This window comes from Serinus canaria, chromosome 10 (genome assembly GCF_022539315.1).
Source record: "Serinus canaria isolate serCan28SL12 chromosome 10, serCan2020, whole genome shotgun sequence".
NCBI lineage: Eukaryota > Metazoa > Chordata > Aves > Passeriformes > Fringillidae > Serinus > Serinus canaria.
In genome coordinates, this window is record NC_066324.1 from 11192585 (window position 1) to 11206253 (window position 13669).

At 44.1% G+C, this 13669-nt stretch overlaps 1 protein-coding gene across 8 annotated transcripts in view; it reads right to left on the reverse strand.

Annotated features, from left to right (window-relative positions):
* SEMA6D (semaphorin 6D) overlaps nucleotides 1–13669 on the reverse strand; it is a 167109-nt gene that overhangs the window by 25249 nt on the left and 128191 nt on the right. Inside the window, exon 1 of one of the 8 annotated variants that reach the window (XM_030228293.2) lies at nucleotides 5993–6051. The exons of 6 other annotated variants lie outside the window; for them this stretch is intronic. The gene's annotated coding sequence lies outside the window, so the exon portion shown is untranslated. Of the gene's footprint in view, nucleotides 1–5596; nucleotides 5707–5992; nucleotides 6052–13669 lie in introns of those variants that run through there. One more of the 8 variants, XM_030228292.2, reaches the window with a different exon arrangement.

The window sequence follows — 13669 nt, forward strand, 5'->3', positions numbered from 1 at the left end:
CCTGCCTTCCAGGTTGGCTGCTTCAAGTTGTTTCCACAGGGCCCTGACCCACCAGGCAGTGCTCTGGCATTTGACTCCTGAGCGCTGCACTGCCCAGGGAACACACACACTGCCTACACAGCCCTTTCTTGCTTTGGCTACCATCACACCAACAGGCAAAGCCATGCTCCCTTCATGCTGGGCTACATTCAAGTGCTATCTAAAATTTCAATACTTAGCCTTAACTATACATGGAGGTTTTTTAAAATTAAATACACATTTTTCTTCTCTGTGGTCCCCCAAAACACAATGGTTACAAAGCCTGATGGGACACCTAGGGGTTCACACAACATGGGAAGGGGTACCTAAATGGAGGCACAGCATAAACAAGGGCTTGGCATACAAGCATGAAGATCTTCTTTCAACCCCAAAGTGCATTTGTCATGATAGACAGACACAGAAATAGCAGCAACACTTTGTGCTGGTGCTGCAGTCCCTGCCCACCCCCAGCGCCCGGGAAGCAAGGCAGCAGCACTTGAGGGAAATACCTTTTGTTTCACACCACAATAAAGCTCTGAGGAAGGCCCTACCCAACATAGGTGAGAGCTGCTACTTTACCACTGCTTGAGAAAGCAGAGTCCCAGCTGCCATGACCATTTGGTAAAATAAAGATGAACTATGTAGCTCGCTTTAAGAAAAGCCTATTGTTGCAGTGATAGCTGAGCTGAGTGACCAGCTGATCAGCACTCATCTCTTCTGAGGTTTCACTCCCACTGCTGGTGGGCAGCCAGTCTGTGACGCTGCTCCCCACCACTCACTCGTTACCTTTCTAGATGAGCAACTCTGTGTTTGCCTCCCTGCTGTCCCTCACACACTTGAAGAGCCCCCTAGCAGGCATCTGCCAATTAACTCCTCTTTCTCATCCCAGGCCCTCTTCAAAGCTCCCCTTTGCCTCTGATGCCAAAGCCTGTGTGCCCCCTGTCCCCAACACACGCAGCTCGGCTGTGTTTAGGTCGCTTGTGCACCAGCACAGCCGCTGATTATGCAGGTCAACACGGCTCTCCTGCTTCTAGAGGCCACTGCCCTACTGTACCCATCTGCCATCTCTTCTTTTAAACCATCCACTGTGGGAACAGGATCCATCCCTTTCATTCTGTGCTTTCCCAGTGTCCATCCAATTAGAAACTGAGCTGCAATTTGGCTCTTAGATGTAACGGTTAAAAAAAAAAGTAACGGCAACAACAAACCTTTTTGCAGGGAGAGTCTCTGTGTGCAAATACGACCTCTGTTATGTTACCAAGGTCAGGCAGACCAAGGCCAATCTGCTGTGTGAGAATATAAATCAAAGCTGTCCAGGGACTGATTTCGTTTACAAGGTTTGTAACCATTCTGGACAGAACAAATGTCACTTGCTTGCCTGAGCTCCCTGCTCCTCCTCTTCTTCCACCACCACTTCTTTGCTCCTCTACTCCCACCAAGCCCCTCCCTTCCCACTAATACCTCTTGACCTCCTTTGCTCTTGAAAGCAAAAGTTCTCTTCTAGCAAGAAAGCAGTGGCTCACACATGACAGACAGTCATGCTAGGCCAATTTATTTAAATTATGCAAAAATCTCAACAAGTAAAATGAGCATAGACTCACAAGTACATTCACCTGCCGGTTACCTGCCATTCAAAGCACACATCAGAATTAAAAAAAACAAATGCTGTAACAACTTCTTTCCTATTGCATTCATAGATCTGCAAAACAAACCAAGGAAAGCATCTGTAGCAAGTATTAGAGTCTGGGCACAGATCCTGTGAAATCACATGGTTTCCGTTGTGGAACTAAAAAGGCTTCTACAAGAATGTGTGAAATACACAGCCGAAATTCTCCATTTCTTTCTGTGCTCCTTGGCAGTTTGTGTGGCTAAGTTAAAGTGGCAAGTTCTGTTTCTGTAGCTGGCGCTCCCCAAGCTCACCCTGGTCTGCACACTGAGCACACACAGGATGCAGCCAGCAAGCTCCCTCTCGAGTACGGACAGAGTTAATGTCATCCCAGTCCAAACAACAAGTTGCTTTCTCCAAACTGGGGCCTTGAAAAGCAAGAGTCCAGCGGTTGTCTCATTCCTCCCAGCTGTTTTGCAGCCCTTCCTTCTGCAGGTGTGCCCACCGAGCTGCAGTGGGGCTGGGCAGGGGCACCAGAATGAAAGAAACTTCACGTTCTGGATGTTAACTTTAGTTACCATAGCCAGACAATGCTGCCGGTGGCGTGGAAGAAAAAATTGCTGTAGCCAGCTGTGCTGTTCACAGTCGGGTGGTTTCTGTGTAGCTCCAAATGGTTATGGAGCCAGTAGCCTGTTGTGGCCAAGGACAGGATGATGGATGGTCTACACACACTGTCCAAGCAGGGAGAATGGCAGAAGTTCACTTCAGGGTTGTTAAAATGCTAATCTGGGTTACTTAACAAAAGCCGAATGGAAAAGAAAAGTTAGGGCAATCAATACTACTCATATGTTGTATATATGCACTGCAGATTTGATCTCTGTGGTTAACACAAACATTTGACTTTGGAAGTGGGACAATTCAACAGTCTTCCTGTCTGAATAAACTGAATCAACTTCTGATATTAGCTGTACTGTAATTACAGTCAAGCCACGACAAGGGAAAGCAGGCTATGGCAGACAACTCACAGAGCTCCACAAACAGCATCGAAAGGGCAGTAACACCATTCTCACTGCACACCTCTTCCATGTGACACGGGAACAAATCAGAACCCACTTTCTTTTGAACTCAAGGCTGGCAGCTATTCACAGAACAAATAACAGCTTAATAAAATGGCTTAGATGGATTTTAACAGTAACTGCAGTAGCTTATCGGATGCATAAGAAGGGATCATCTGTTCGAGCAGCAGTTTTGACGAAAGCAACATTTGAACTGTTTTAATTACATACAGAGTTGCTAAGACTGAAAATAACTTGTACTACCCAATGCCAGTAATATGCCATATTCCATCTTTTCTTAATTACTTGTGGAGCAAATTGTTACTTTATCAAGTAGAAAGGTATCTGATTTTATCAATCTGGAATTAGAGGTATGTTTAACATATGAGTATGTAATCAACCATCATCTCCTCTGTTCAGTTAGCAAACACACAGTCTAAGCCTTGAAAAATATGAGAGACTGCAAAATAAGTAGGCTTCACATAAGCTTATACAGGCATAGAGGCTGAAGTACCTTTTTTTTTTGTCTTACCAAAAAAGACTAGAACTGGAACAGTCTCAGTCATACCACTTTTTTACACCTGATGAAAACTGACCATATTCCCCCCTGATCTCCACTTGACTTCAGATTTCAAATAGCTTTTTATTTTTCAGAAGGACAAACAAACATATCATTTTAACCCTTCCACACAGGTTCTGTCCATCTAACTGGCGACACCTGACTTCAGGGGATACCAAGTCCTGTGTTAAGTGCACTAACGTTTTGAAAGAATTAAAAACCCATAAAAATTCAGAACTGAAATCTGAATGTGATCAACTGTAGTAAGACCAGAAGATACATTATTACAAATGCCTAACATACACTTTGAACTGAACTTCCATGGTGGACTTTTCCTTCACACACCTCTCATGACAGGACTGATTGGATCAAAGATCAACCTCGAGTGAATTGCGTCTATAATTAAGCATTCCATCTAAATGTGCTCTTCATAAACACACAGCAAAGTTATGGCGGCTCCAGGGGCTAAAATATCTGCTCTAACAGTCAGCTCAGCTCAGCCATTCCCAGAAACGTTCAGATGGTCCAGCTCAAAGGGCGCGAGGGGCTGGGGGGAAAACCCGCAGCCACACAGCTGGTTTGTGGAGCTTTGACAGGGCCATCACTGTATTCCTGGCACACACTCCTGCATCACACAAAGCACATTTAGAAAATGATGTTATCTCTGTTGCATCTCACCGTAAAGGAGAACAGGTAGTGACAGACTGCAGGATATGGGGGAGGAAGGTTCACTGTAACTAAAGGTGCAGATGAAAGTGAGAAGCTGGTTAAATAAACCAGTGTAGAGCCTCTGGGTTATACTTTTTTGGCTGCCTTTCTGAAAACAAATCTGAGCTACATAATTCAGAATCCCAATAAATTCTTACTACAAACTTTTCCTTCCCGATTAAAAAAACCCCCGAGCTTTATATTAGTTAACACAAAAACTGCTGAAGTTCATAATTATATAGAGAAGAAATCAGAGCACTAAGCTGGCAATTTGTTTTTATCTAAGCCAGAATAAATGTTTATACAATATCTGCCAACATAACAAAATATGCCCGTCACTTACAACATTAAACATGATTCCATACAGCTTAATTTACTGAAAGGAACTCATGTAGACTTCGGAGGTGCACAGAATTTTATAGTGTGAATAAAGCAGCGAAAAACATCTATTCTCTTTTGCCACAAAAGTAATTGCAAAGCTTTACAATGAGCTTCCTGTTGGACTTGGGAAAAGGAGAGAACCTCAGAAAATTCTCTGTGAAAGTAATTGTATGTGAGAGCAACAGACCAGCAGTAAACGCCTCTAAGACAGTAGGAAGCTGTTTCTTCAAATAATATTTAGGGAACATTAGTAAGACCAACAACTTGAAGCACAAAGGTATCCCAGTAAAGATGCATGCTTTTTTTTCCCCCAAAGGAAATAACCAGGGGAAAAAATGCCACACATTTACAGAGCACTGAACAGTGTTCTGGAGGAAGTTTGCTGTAATTCCTGCACATTATGTGTGAAGCGTGTGTGTGTGTGTGTACACGGATAAGCTACAATACCATCTGTACAGCAAGTGCCACATATGTGAGCATTATGAACCATCATTGCTGCTGCTATGCTCAAAAGTAAATGTATTCTAAGCCACACACAAATACAAATACAAATGACTTTACACACTGAGGGCTGAATTTTGCTCAAATTACTCACAGGCTAATGCCTGTGCTACAGACATAATCTTGACCAGAAGTAAGAAACAACTGAGAGATTGGCAGAAGCCCACTAATTTAAGACCAGCTATATTCATGCTAACAAGTGGGATTTCCACCGGAACTACAATTTTTTCAACACATCAACCTAAAGCAGTTAATAGCATTTTTCAACTCACAAGATAAAACACAACAACCATAAAAAAACCAAACCCACAGCCCTTTAAAATACAGGCATAATAGCCATCTAGATATATCTGTGTGACCTTTCATTTCCATTCATCCTTATAAATAATAAAGAAGGCTTTAAACCCTTTCTAATTACTCCTTGAAGCAGCTGTATCGGTTTCTGCAGTGATGAAACGCCCCCACCCCCCCCCCCCCCCCCAGGAAAAAAAAAAGTTTCCCCGCTTTGCACCTGAGCATTGTTTTCGACAGGAGGGCGGGCGCGGAGCTGCCCCTGCCGCGGCACGGGGATAATTCAGAACTGACTCCAGTATTTGTTTCCATCCATTATTGATGGGGAGCTGGAAACGCGGCTCCCTCTGCCTCCCAGAGCCCGGCAGCTGCCGGGGAGCCCGTAAATCACGGCTCGCCAGGCTCCGCGCCCCGCCGGCAGCACCGAGCCCCGGCCCGGCCGGCTCAGCCCCCGACGCGGCGCCAGCCCCGACTCACCCCAAGCGCCCCGGGGCTTCGCCGGGGATAAACCCGACAGCTCCGCTTCGGCTGCCCCGTCTGCGGCCAGCGCTGGCTCCCGCCCGCTCCGCTCGGCAGCGCCGCCGCGCTCCCGCCGCTCTCCCCGGTACCTGCAGCCGCCGCGCCGCTGCCCGCGGCCGCCGCCCGCCGGCGGGGCCCGCTCCGCCCGCCGTCCCCCGCCGGGCGCCCCATCCCGGCGCTGCGCTGGGAGCCGGGGCGGCGCGGGGGAGGCGCGCCCGGCAGAGCCCACCCCCGCCTCCACCTCCCGCGAATGGATTTATTCTCGCCCGTGCCTCGCCGCGCGTCCGGCCGCCAGCACCGCGGCGGCCCCCGGCCCGCGCCCCGCCACTACCGCGGACAACTTTTCGGTCTCACCGCAGCGGGAGCGCGGCCCGCGGCCGCCGGCGGAGCTCGGCCAGTCGCGCCATGGCGGGGCGGGGGCGGACCGGCACCGCCCCGGCCGCTGCCCCCCCGCCTCCGCCTCCCCCGCCGCGGGCAGCGCCGGGCGCCGCCCCGACACCAACACCGACACCGGCCGGCTGCGCGGAGCTCCGGCAAACTTCGCCCGTAGTTTTACCCCTCCCTGCCCACCTCGGCAAACCTGCCCCCGCCCCTCCTTCCCCGAGGCCGCCGAGGTAAACAGCTGGCGCGAAGCCATCGAGAATTTGTTTTGTTCATCGTCGACGCCACCTTCGCTTCTAAAGACAGAAATTGTCATTTCTGTTTGGGAAGAAAAAGTCAGTGCGAGTAATGCAATTTTGCGGGCTAATGAGACTCGATTTTGCAGACGAGTACTTTGCGTGTGGTGCTGGGGGGGATGTCCTTGAAATGACATCTTTTTAAATGCCTGTCCAAAATCCCCTCAGAAACAAAGGGTTTAATCCCAGAAATGAAGTCCAGGAAATAGCTGTCACTAATTCATTTTTCTTCACATGAAAGATAAATTAATTAAGGCTTAAAGTACCATGGAGTATTTTGGATGCCCCTGCAAGGGAAAAAAAAAAAAAAAAAGGATTACTCGCCAAACTGTGTTTTTTATGGGAAATAAGAAAAATTCCAAGTAAAAGTAATTCAGAGATTATTGCTGGGGAATATATCCTTCATTCATGCGCAGTTCCCAAATTCCCGTCTCTTAGCTGAGCACTGCAAAGCCTTGGGCTGGTTGCTTCCCACAGCACTCCTACCCCTCTAGAAGACAAGGACTGATACTCCCAAGCAGCATTTTGGGCTGATCTGGCAGGTTTTTACGCACGCACCACTCACAGCGGGAGCGTTGCCTCTTGAGAACTGATTCATCTAAGTAAGGGCGCCAGGATTTGGCCCATAGTAAATTCTCTTTAGAGATGGTGCCAACAAAATCTCCCAGCCATGGGAATAGGACGTTTTTGGCAACTCAGTCCCCCTTGGCTGTCTCTCTCTGATGTTTCCTAGTGGTGACAGGCTAAAGGCAAGATCATTATGGGCTTCCTCACAGTGAACACAGCACAGCTATGTGGCACCCCAGGAGCTGCTGCCTGGTTAAAGGTGTAAGGACATTATTTTCTCTTTCTCATGAACAGCCCTAATCTGAAAAGCATCAAAATTTGCACAGTGCATGAAAATGCCATGATAGAGACTACTTGCTTGGCTAAGAATTGAATCACAACCTCAGGAGAACAAAGCTGAAAGTGCTTCCAAAAGAAGGATTTGTTTCACAGAATAGCTCTGTGGCCTTTGCACTGGAAGTGGGACACTCGGAGCAGACCCACTGTGGTGGGGATTTATGGTGGGTATGGATGGGTGCCTAGGTGCAGGATACCCACACCAGTGCATTAAAAATGTGGGATTTGTTCCTTGGCTTTTGAAACTCCTGATGGTACTGCCAGCCAGGAAAACTGCAGTACTGGAAGAGCTACTCATATTTTCATTCAATACACCCCTTTTGTGACTGCCATGTAGAAATTACTCTTCGATGTTGTTCTACTATCCCTGCTGAGGGGGTGTCAGATGCCCAGCCCCTGGCACTGCTCGGGCTGTGGCTGTGTGCTCCCCTCTGCTCTGAGAAGGGCAGCCTGTGGGAAGGGACCTTTCTTCCCTGCCATAACTCTGAGCCACAAGCTGACTCAAGGTTTCCATATATCAGGATGAAAGATTAAATGGTTTAAATCTCCTTCTGCTTCAATTAGGCAGGTGACACAATGTTGAGAATCAGATCGCATTCCCGTAGGGCAAAGGGTTTCAGCTAGAAGAACAGCATTTTAGAGGATTTTGGTACAGCCAAGACTAATACCTTGTGTCTACACTTAAATATGGTAGTTTATTATCATTTCAAAATTTGCTGCATGGCTAGAAACCACTTTATGTAAGGATTTAAAGTATGTGCATTTACAATATATGTGCAGTCAGGGAATTACACAGCCACAGGTTTTTAAACACAAATGTATGCAGACTCCTATTGATATGATAAACTATCAGTAACATGTGCTGCAAAGCTTCTTAAATCCTCATTGACACAACAGACCACTATTGTGTCAATAGTGTGCAGATTAATGGGGTATTGTCAGGCTATTTTAGGCCTTAACTTTCATTTATCCTAAAACTTGTTCTTCATTGTAACTCTTAACCTTTGGATTTTGCCAACACATTTCTTGTCACAAATATACTAATGGAATTAAAAGAAACCTGGCTTTTAAATGTTAATTACCCCTAGAATGATTGATTTGCAAAAGAAACACATCAGCAGAATCTGAAAGTACAGAGGCAGAATAAAATGGACTGAGTGTCAGCCCAAGAGCCTGGAATGCCCGGGGACCAGCTTTGGCTTCAGTGAGACTGTCCTTGTGTCCCAGGTGCTAACAGAGCACTTACCCACCCGGTCTCATGGGTGGGGTGTACAGGTGAGTCCTACTGTCCAAAGGACTTTTCACCCTCTAAGTGCTTTACAGACTTGAGCAACACTTGTTCATGAATTTGAAAATATAAGCAAGTGTTAAAAATTTACATACTGGTAATAGAAGCACTCTCTGTTAGAACAACATACTGATTTTTTTATTCATTAAAATATGGGAAATATTAAACTGGTTTTAAATCAGATATTTCATTCTGTTTGAATGCCTCTGCTGGGTTTATAACCAAAGCTGAACTGATTTCAGCAAGTAGGTGTGTTGATTGACCTCACCACTTCAGCCACATGGTGATTTGGTGAGGACGTGCCAGTGCAGAGTGCAGGGCAGTTTGCAAGTTTGGGAAACCACCTTCAGATCATGGTAGCTCAGGAAAAGTTAGCTCAAATGGCACATCCCTAGGAAATACCAAGTACTGAGGGAAATGGAATTGACTATTTACCCCTGGCTGAGCCAGAGCTCCATCAGTGATTCAGCATGCAAACACAGGGACACAATGGTTTCTGGATGAAATATCAAACTTATGTTTTGAGGACATATTCATTTAAACTGTGTCATTTCCAGTAAAAACAGCAAATGTCATTTACAGGGGGATGGTCAAATCACAGCAATGCCAAGAAGTGATGATGTTATACCCTAAGAGTCATTTTGTTTTAGCTAAATATTTTCTTCCTCCCTTCTTTTTGCCCGTGCTTGCAGACATCTGCCTACTGCAAGGCATTGCATAGAGGAACTGGTAGGTAATTTAATATGGATTGATACATAATTCCTGATGAAGTAGAGATGCAGTTTTTATATTCACTATCCTTAAATCTAAATTGCAAAGTGCGATGTTATGACTTACCTTTACTGTAATTAAGTTTGATAGTAAAAGAGAATAGAATTTATTTATTATGAGTGAATAAAATTAGTTGGACAATTTAAGGTGCTATTCAATGAGTAATGCTCCCATAGAAAGGGTAAACATTTGTCTGCCTGATAATAGTTGTTCATATTAACAGCCTAGAAAAGTTATTTTCATGCAGCTCTGGTTTTATGTGTCTTCTCGTCTTCCCAATATCCTGGGAGCCATTGCACAGGGCAGGGCAGGCATGTATAATACGTGAATAAATGCAGGACAATTTCCAAGAAAAACAGGCTTTTTATCTCTATAGATTGGTGGAGAATTCTCTCCTTTGGACTTTTAAGGACATAAATGTAGAAAATAGGAAGATCAACCTGTAACACCTCACAGCTCAGGACCAGAACTGGGTTAAAGCCACATAAGCTGAAACTGATAACTCATTATGGTGTCAGCCTGCACAATGCAGAATTCCATGCTTCCTATTGCTCTGTTAGAGGGGTGCTGACCATTCCTGGCTTTAGCACCCCATTTCCATGAACCCTTTCTGTAGGTGTTGCCCTTCTTTAGCCACTCATTCCCCATGGTTTAGATCCTGAGAAGATGGGTCCTTAATCTGCCTCGAGTGCATTTAAATCATATCCCTGTTCAATCACCCTAAACCTTGTTGCCAGGAGGGATATTGGTGAAAATAGCAGTGTTTGGCTGGCAAAGCAATAAAGCTGAGCCAACCATTTTCCTTCTTTGAGTCCTGAGCTTGTAGCAGTATCAATGCAAGTCAGAAGTGAGACATTTCAGAACATTGTTGCTCATGATTTACACCAAGTGGCTAAAAATAGCAAATTGCTAATATAACAAGCCTGTGCTGTGTTGATACAGACAAATAATTGTACATAAGTCAAGTTTTATTTAAAGAGGGGTAAGTTTAAGAAAAGATGTAATAAATTTATCCCTGTAAATAGTATCCAAGGTATCACATTAGGGTAGTTCTTTATAAGAGAGAAGATAATTTTCTCATATTTTCCAAATGATGGGAGACCCCTCTTTTCACCCTTGACAGCTGTCAGAAAATTATAGGAGGTGCTTTTAAGCAATTACCATTTTGTAAAATATAGGGAGGGGAGAAAACAATTCCAACACTTTTTTACAGCATCTTCTTGGGTGCTGTATTGAGAGTCATGATGAAAGTATTTCTGACTGTCAAGAATTCACTTAAACCTAGAATCATTTAGGTTAGAAAAGACCTTTAAGATCACTGAGTCCAACCATTAGCAACATCATTGTTCCCTTTTTAATATTTTTCTAATCTTCCTCCTCATTTAGAGGGATGTGCAGAAATCTCAGGCTGTATGCCTGTCACTTGAAGGTGTAGTGATAATTTTTTTGCCAACACTGATGCCAGGCTGTGCACCCCAACTTGGCAACTTTATCCTGTCTCTGTAAAGGACCAGCATGTTCATTTGCTTTCATTCCTGTGATTTAGCTTCCTGGCTGGTGGAAGAAATGGGCTCACACTGTTATTCATGACCACCCACCATCATCTGACATCAGTGTGCCTGGAGAAGCCCATAGAACTACCTCTATATTGAATATTTAAGTGATAAATCTAATAGCTGCTCTCAGGCAAAGGTCCGGCCTGTGCTGGCTCTCCAATTCCCCCATCTGTATTCTGGGGAGGCAGGGGAGATGTGCCAGTAATGAATAAAATAATTGGAAAACAAATAATTTTTTTAAAGCTCTGTCAGTATACTGCATGGTCAGCCAGCAGGGATCCTGCAGGATCCTGTGCAGATGAACCTGAGGCAGTGGAAAGCCAGAAACTCCTCCTCTGCTGAGGCTGTGGAGAGAACCCCATGTCAGCAAAGACAGAAGAGACATAGACACAATGTTTGCAATGTGTTGTCCTGTGTATTTTACAACTTGTATTTTACATTCTTGAAATGTGCCTAGAATGAAATCTGGATGAAATGTGCTTGGAGTGAAATCTGGATGACTGTATGTCAAAGCCAATAAAAGGGATTCAAGCAATAAACATAACTGGGCACAGTCCTGTAAAACTGGTCTTTCCTGCCTGTAAGCTCCCCATCAGGCTTAACTTTGAAAAACCAACTCTTTCAGGCCAGTGGTTCTTGCAAGGATCACTGCAATAGTAAAACATGATTAATTCCTGGTCCTTGCAAAAGATTCATCTTGTAAAATAATCCCAGTGAGGGGCAGCTGTACAGGGCAGAGAGCTGCCAACACCAAAGCCAAGCTGAAGGCACTGCCATGGTGCCTTTTGGGTCCAGGTATAAAGCTGTGGTATTGCTCACTCCCCTCAGCATTTAAATGTCTGCAGGAATGATTGAAAGCAAAACAAACTCCGTTTTCTGTACAATTATTAGCTTTTCAGTTTGGTGTATTACAGCACCCATCTTTTGATGGGGAATTAATTCAAAACATCTAAGGTAATATCATCAAAATACTGTAATTAGATTTAATGGCACACTTCCAAGATTAATAGGTGATCTTCCTCACAGCCTACAATTTTAATTTCCAAAATTTCATTTGTCATACTGCTACTCAGTACAGATTCACCATCACAGTGTTTACCTACACTTTTCCTCACTAGTAGTAAAATGTGCTGCCTTTTCCAGGCATAGACAGATGAAAAGATGTATTAGTAACAAATCTGTGTTCATGGCATATAATCACAAGATGACAAGACACTTAATGTTATCTATTTATATATTATGTATAGCAACTTCTGTTACACGAAATCACTCTTCAGTCCCATTTTAGGGGATTACCTAATCCTGTAATTGATTCTGTGTAATGAGTCCCTGTTGTCCTGTGGAGACCCATTGACCTTCAGAACAGGAACAGGCCTGAAAACATTCCATTATTTCACTGGTTTTTTTTAATGTGTAAATTACAAGATAATGTAGGATGAGAGCAGATGATTTTATCTGTCTATTTACTTCACTGGGCTCAGAATTCTAAGTGTTTTATGACTTGACCAAGAAGAAGGAGAATTACTCCCTATCAGTAAGAATGACCAAAGACATGATTGATGTTTTCTTTAAGGTAAATCAAATATTTCCATAGAAATGTAGCCAATCATACACGTTCTCAAACAGCTCAGAGCTACAGTAAAGCTACTTTCTACTGTAACCGTCACATCTCAAAACTTGCAAAGGGATGAAGCAATTGCTCACTGGTTATAAATACCAGCAGATTAGTTTATCTATAGATCTGTATCGTGTTACTCATTCCAGAGTCCATAAAATCCAACATGAACTGGCTTGACTTCGTACACAAACAATCAGATCCTACACAAAGGTGAGTCCACAGGTAGCAGCTCATGACATTTTACAGTCATGGAGATTTTAGTATTACAGAAAACAAGTAATTGGACATGTGTTCATGTGCAGACAGACACACACAGACACACATAAACCTTGCTCCTTCACTGCCCACCAAATATAACTCCATGGATTAAGGCCTTAAATAAGTCTCTAAGAATGTAATTTAGTACAGTCTGAATCCCCCTTGGGCAAGACTGAGGTAGCTCCTTGGGCTGTCACAGCTCAGCAGCTGTCCAGCCTAACACTGACTCAGGAGCCAAAACCCTGCCTCATTTGGGTGACAGTGAAACAGTTGTAAAGGATCAGACAGACATTATCCTTGGATGAGGTAGGGAGGGTGCTTAGAGAATAGTTAATACCAGTAATTACTAAGAATAGAAAGGTAAACAAACTGCTTGCAAATTTGTATCTGAATGAATTCTGAAATAAAGCCTTACCACATGGCATTCCTATCCAGCAAGAGGGCAGACTCTTATCCTAGGTTAGAAGAAAGATGATCAAACTCTTTACTTTTACCTCTGTGACACACAGTAAAGTCCATGGCCCACACACAATCAGTAATAGCAGGAGCTGCTGCCTTTGGCATATTACCTTGAGTTTCTGCTTAGTGTGTGCGCCTTGACATCTCAGTATCTGACTTCAGCCTAGGATATTTTGTTCTTGAGACATAGGTGATTACCTTTAATTAGTCTTTCAACACTTACAGCCTTGTCTAACATTACTGTTTGTTTGAAAAAAAATGACTCCTAGCTTTGATGTGCCTTAGTATTCCTTCTTGTGTGCTGGCTGTGGGCTGGAAAATCCTTTCTGTTGAGTAGCTGTAACAGAGCCACCCATGAAACCTCTCCTTTCTCCTGTTCTGTGCTTTGCATGTTTGTGCAGAAGAAAAATTTCCTCTTATGGAAGGTGAGCACACACAGTTACTCTTCTCTGTATATGATATATTCTCTCTATATGTTCTCTGTTCTACTAGTCTCTATAG